Raw genomic sequence first — 6,934 nt, 5'->3', positions numbered from 1 at the left:
TGTAATTGCTAGCACTGGAGAGAGGGGGAAAAGACAGGGCCAGTTCTTAATGTTGAATACTCTTCTATCTTGTTGGATGGAGAATACATTTAAAAAGGCATATGACTGAATTATTGTTCAAATGACTAACATGGACCTATGGCTCTCACACCATCAGAATTATTGGAGGAGCTTAATGTGTATGCTAATTTTTATTTTATTTTTTACTTTCTATTTTTATCTGTGTTTTTTTAAGAGATGGGGTCTTCCTCTTTCTTCCACTGGAGCACAATGGCACAATAGCTGATTTTCATTATAAAAGTTGTACATCATCATGGAAAAATTTTATTAGACAATATGGAAATATATGAACAGCACTAGTCAAAATTCTACCAGCTTATGTCATCCTAACTCCTAACTCCAATTTTTCCTGGGGGTTTATTGACAATGGACATATTATTACAGCCTTTGATCAATAGGGGTTGATCCTGTAGAGTTGGGTTAGTGAACAAATGCTTCAAAATATAAAACATGAGGAAAGATGAATGTAGCCAAAATAATAAAGGAAATGTTCAGGAGACAGTGGCTCAGGTATAATTGTGCATGTTTAAGTGCTTGGCATAAAGTTTAATGTAAGTTATTAATACGAAATAAATCAGATCTTGACCTGAGAGGATGGAGGTAATTTAGATATGTGCAAAGGAAAGGAAGACAAAAAACTGTAGAATAAAGAAACAGAGGTGTGGGTATGCAGCCCCAAAACAGGAATACAGCTTGGTGGGAGTAGATAGTTTGACAGCTCCTATGGGAGCTCCTGTCGGAAGGACAAAGGCAGAGCTAGACCTCAGAGGGTCCTAAACAGAAAAATCAAGGGTGGGAGTCATTGCAGATTCACGAGGAGAAAAATGACCTAGGGAGTAGTGTGTCAGTTCCAGCTTCCGTGCCCTTCCTCAGGGCAACACTAGGATCCACTTCTACAATGGGAACAGACTGAAATAGCCACCGGCCCCCTGAGAGGTCTTTGAGCACAGGCATTGCCCACAAGTGCCACAGGGCCTCGCAAAGCCTGCTCTTCTTTCACCGCTCCCTTTATTTCCCACTCTATTTTCGTTTCCCCTTCTCAGATTACTGCTCCTTGTTCAACCTGCCCCGGCTGGCTCTCCTGCCTCCTCCCTTGCCCAGAGCAAGAGTACCATAACAAGTGAAAAAAAGCTTTGGGCTTTTCAGAGTAAATTGATCCCCCCGTAAGAAGTGCTAACTCTCTGTTTTAATTACTCTGAGCTCCTTGGAGTGAACACCTTATTCTCAAAAGATCACATAAGCCCTCTCTCTCCTGGCTTTCTGGCTAGAGGAGTTATAGCGCAGCTCTTTGCCTATCTTACAAGATATTTATAACAAGTGCAGCTGGCCTTTATGGAGTATATCTGCATCCCAGGATAGAGAAAAAAACAACCCTAGACTTTCCCAAGGTCGTTCTCTAGAATAGATCTGCCTTTTGATTCAGAAAAATGCGGCAACCTCATTCTTAGCCAGGGCTGGGAATCATAACCCTATGTTTTATTCCCCCAGAGATCTCAGGTTCTAGATCAACATCTCTCCCTCCAAGAGACCTTTTAAAATATTTTAAACACTAAGTAAAGCAAGTTTAACTTGGGTGTGAAGGAGCCTAATTTGACTCTCTTGTTAAAGTAATAAACATTTCAAGACAGACAATTGCTTTGCTATTTTTAAGGGTGAAGGCTGAGGCAAAATAAATAATTTTAGGAGGCAAAAGTTAGAGCAGATGTTTATGTATGCAGAAAAAATATATATTCAAGTTCCTTTTTTACTGGATTCATTGCACAGTGTTTTAATGAAACACTGAGCTTTTTATAATGTAAACATATTGATAAATTTGATATGATAAGAAATTTCACTTATTCACCTTAAATTATTTTTTTAAAAAGACATAATTTCAAGATGTCAACTTTCAGAATTGACATGTAAAATATGTTGAAATACAGTTATTTTAAATAAATATTCTAAGCCCCAAAACATTGAATAAAATCTAAGATGTGACTTGTGAGATGTGCATCGACCAAGAAAAATGATGTTAGATGGGTGTCTCATTTATTGATTAATCAAAAAGTTGTAGCATTGAGCCATGATATCCAGAAAGTACCCAAATGACTGTATGTGCGTATGCAATCCAGGATCCAACTGGCCTAATCCAGAATACATATATTTTTTTTGAGATGGAAAAGGAGAACCCTCTAAGCTTTGTTTGTTTCTAACAAGAATAAATGAATTATGTTCAGAGAGGGGTCTACTCTGAAGACATGAGGCTTCCCCATCTAGCATCTTGCTCTGATCAGGGAACCAAGCCCAATGTATTAGCCAGTCTTTCGTCCTTTCCAAGGTAATGTTTTTAGAATAGAGTTCCCTGCTGCATTTAGTACAGTGGAAATTTTGCCTTCAGTTTCAGTTATAAACTATATTCATGTCTTTTTCTAAAGCACCACAAGATTCTCTTAGATCCCTCCATTCCGCAGCTTTTCTCAATATCCTGATTGATGTTTCTCTACTTTCTGAGCTTCAGAGTTAGAGAAATTCCCTTTAAGCTATCTTTTAAAAGGGATTTCCACCCTTATTGTCTTCCAAGCCTTAGGACCAGCCTCAGAGCACCAAACTTATGCCAGCTTTTAAGAAAGAGGCTCTTCCTGGGTTCTTTGGAGTTTGAAAAGCGGGAAAAAAAGCATTGCTGTAATCTATTTCACCCTCCTCATTTTACATATAAAGAAACAGAGAAGCAGAGAGGTCATATGGCATGATATGGCTACTTCTCAACCTTCTGGTTGTACCTACAGGATCTTACATATGTGGTGTACAGATGAGTTCAAATAGAAGGGCCAGTTAATGAAATCATAAATAAAGATATTCATTTGTTAATTGACATGAGAGTTATAATAATCTTAATAGTCTCTTTTGGCAGGGAGGGGGGAAGACATATTTTGTTTCTGGAAAAGTCCTATGGATGATGTATTTTCTGTTGGGATATCCTGAAGCTTCAGTTTAAGTGTCTGGGCAACCAGAAGTATTTCCAGTTAGATTGTAGAGGATGCCTTCACAAATACTCTGTTTCTCAAAACACGGGATAATCAATCTAGGATAAAGATTCAAAGTTTTGTTTTTTTTTAAATTTCCAAGTAGACTTTTGAGCTGTTTTTTTTAGCTGAAGAAGCTCGACAAGGGAGATTACAACACAAAGTTTGTAAAGGCTCTGGATACTGCAGTCTGTGGTTTATCAAAGAGTTTTCTGGATCCTTTTCGGACATACAACTTCAGAAAATATACAATTGAGTATTTCAAGTTCGAAAGTATACTTTATCCTTTTCTGTCCTGCCAGTTTTCTTATTCACTTCCTTTTCTCCCTCTACTTTCTGATAGCTGGAGTGCTGGAAGAAGTTTAATACAGCCACTACATTCAGTACTTCTCTGGTATATTAATATTTTCCTCAATAGTCAACAAGTGGCTGCTTGATTTCTTCCTTAACACGTCTAACGTCTTAAAGTGTCCATCCCATTTTTAGCTCGTTTTGTTGTTTATAAAATATCTCTTAATCAGCCCCAAATTTGTCTTTCTGTAATTTTTTTCAGTTGCATCTTGTTTTGTCTTCTGGAGTGACAAAGATTTCTAATACTTGTTAACATTACAATGCTCAAGATGTAGTTATTGTTGAAAGTCACTCTTGTGGATCTTTCCTGTTTCTGCATGTCTTTCCAGCAGAGGCACTGACAACATTTTGCTTTTTTCAAAGAGATTTGTTTAGAGATAGTATCTCCCTTCCCTTTAAAAAAATGGCTGGGCAGGTTTGCTTGCAGCTCATTATAAAATACTGGGATTTACCTAGCTCAGAGTTCCCCTCCTGTAATGCAGCCCATTGTGTGTGCAAACACCATCTGGCTTTTTTGTGTTGACCTGTGGGAACTGGAGCTTAAGGAACTGGCATGGGAAAATGCTGATACTCAGTGTTGTGATTGCTGTGAATGATAAACTATCCTTTGTCTCTGACCCAGAAGTCTTGTGTCTTCTGCCAGCAGCCATGAAACTGTTGCAAACTTGTTATTTTGCAAGTAGGGTAAAATCTCAGATCCTTCATAGTTCTTGATAGGTACCATATCCCTCCAGGATAAGCAGTTCTAGTTCCGTCAACCACCCTATATAATTTTCACATGCTTTGAATTATCTCTTATTCTTATCAAAAATTCTGGATGCTCTTCAGTTTAACTATGTCGTTGGTACCTAGAAAGGAAAATAATAGTTCATAGGTGGTCTGACTAAAATGAAGGGAACCAAATTATCACTTTCTTTGTTTTGAAAACCTACTTTTTATACTTTTTCTATCATATTCATTGCAGTCTCCATCTTTGTATCACCTGTAAATTGGCTCAGCAAGCCTTCTATATATTTATCCACATTAATGATAACAATTTGAACATATCTAAGCCAGAGAGAGTGTCCTGGGCCTTGCCACAGAGAACAATGCACATAAGAAGTCAGTTGGCAGCAGTAATTTTTTTTTTTTGTTAGCAACTGCTCCCGTGAGAAGCTCCACGGAGGTGCTCCATGGAGATGTTCAGGGAGGGCGAGCCTGTGAAAAAGCATGAGGACCTATTCAAGTCATGCAGCTAAGCTTCAAAATGAAACCACCAAAGTGATATTCGTGTAGCTTCCAGAGCTCAGCTAAAATGTCATGGATTCAAATGGGAAAGTGTAAGTCAACACCAAGTGGCAACAAGGGACTCTGAACACACTGTCTAGTACTTAAAATTCACTGACACTGAGAAGACTTTTGGCTACATCCCCACCTCTCTGCCCAGCGCTGTAACTGGTTATACGTGAAGATAATCATGCTTAGCTGCCTGAAGAAAATTTTTCCTGGTGGCAAGGATTATCAGTTATTTATTCACCAGCTTGAGATAGCACAGGGTGGTGAAAGAGTCCAGAAATGCTTGGGACTCTGGCAACATGGGTTCATTACTGTTTCCATAATGAGCTAGCTTAGAGGCTTTTGGAAATCACTTAATTTTGGCCAGGTACAGTGGTTCATGCCTAGAATCCCCACACTTTGGGAGGCCAAGGCCTGCAGATCAACCAAGGTCAGGAGTTCAAGACCAGCTTGGTAAACATGGTGAAACCTGTGCCTACTAAAATTACAAAAATTAGCTGGGCATGGTGGCAGATCCCTGTAATCCCAGCCACTCAGGAGGCTGAGTCAGGAGAATCACTTGAACCCATGAGGCAGAGAGAGGTTGCAGTGAGCCAAGATCACGCCACTGCCTCCTCAGCCTGGGCGACAGAGTAAGACTCCATCTCAAAAAAACAACCCAACAACAACAACAACAACAAAAACACTGAATTTCTCTGAGCCTCATTTCTTTTTCTTTTGTAAATTAAGTTTAGGCTAATCTCTAAATTCTGTTTTACTTCCTAACAAAACATTTATAGCTACAAGTTTGGGAACACTTTACTGAATACCAACGTGAAAGAGGCTTGAAGAACTTCGATAGTAAGCCCCAGGTCACACGGCCCATGTGAAGCAAAGTAGGAATTTGAATTTGGTTTGCCATGAATGCCTTCCTATGTACAAAATAGAACTAGGTTTCAAACCAATAGAGAAAACTTAGGAATAAGGAAAAATCTAGAAATAAAAATAAGGTTTTCTGGGAAACAATATATTGAATTAACATTCTGCTGAAGATTTTCTTATCATTGTCAGGGTTTTTTATGATCATGCAATGCATATTTTAATATAACTTGCTGTTTTGTTTTTTCTAAATATACATTTTATTGTGTTTTAGGTTTTGGGGGTACCTGTGCAGAACATGCAGGATTGTTGCATAGGTACATACATGGCAATGTGGTTTGCTGCCTTCCTCCCCATCACCTGTATCTGGCATTTCTCCTTATGTTATCTCTCCCCAACTCCCCACCCCTTGCTGTCCCTCACCTCTTTCCCCCCGACAGACCCCAGTGTGTGGTGCTCCCCTCCCTGTCTCCATGTGTTCTCATTGTTCAACACCCGCCTATGAGTGAGAACATGTGGTGTTTGATTTTCTGTTCTTGTGTCAGTTTGCTGAGAATGATGGTTTCCAGGTTCATCCATGTCCCTACAAAGGACACGAACTCATCGTTTTTTATGGCTTTAAGACACCTCCTTTCAGTGTGAACTTCCCAGAAAAAAAGAAGGAAAGAAAGAAAGAAAAGAAACATCCTGGAAACGAGGATTTATTAGCTAAAACGTAGCTTTTGACAGAGCTGTGAGGTTGTTCAGTGTAGTTTTGTTTTGTTTTGTTCTGGATAGATACACATCCTGTTTGCATTCAGTCTCCAACCCTCACAATTCTGTGACCTTGGGAAAGTTAAATTTTTTATACCTCATTTCCTCATCTATAAAATGGGCGTGGTATGAATAGCATCTGCTTCACGTAGTTTTTTATGAGAATTAAATGGGAAGGCAAGAATAGTATCTGACTAAGCTTGCAATAACTATTGGCTCAATAAATATTACATCGCCAGAGATATTTTTACATGGGTAGCTTGCTGAAATCCTAAATTATTTAAATATGTGCCAAAGCACAAAACACTGGAATTAAATATTAGACTAATAAGGGCAAACTTCATAACATTTTTCTTTCTGATTGTTTCATTTATTTTTCCAAATTCAGAATATAATAAAAAATATTTAGTTAGAGTGAAGATTAATTTGAGCTCTGGGCTTAAAATAAAAGCTTTATCTTTGGAACTAGCGCAGACCTCTAGGCACTGAGAGACTTAAGTTTCTTTCTCATTCCCAGAAGTGCTCTTTCATCATGCATTTTTCTTTTCTTCGCATGAGCCAACTTTCAAAATATTTGGAAGAAGAAAGAATTCACTCTCAGGTTTCTCATCATTGCTTTGCTAGTGACCTTGGGA

Source organism: Callithrix jacchus, chromosome 2, assembly GCF_049354715.1.
Source record: "Callithrix jacchus isolate 240 chromosome 2, calJac240_pri, whole genome shotgun sequence".
In the NCBI taxonomy this organism is placed as follows: Eukaryota; Metazoa; Chordata; class Mammalia; order Primates; family Cebidae; genus Callithrix; species Callithrix jacchus.
This window is presented reverse-complemented; position numbering follows the sequence as displayed.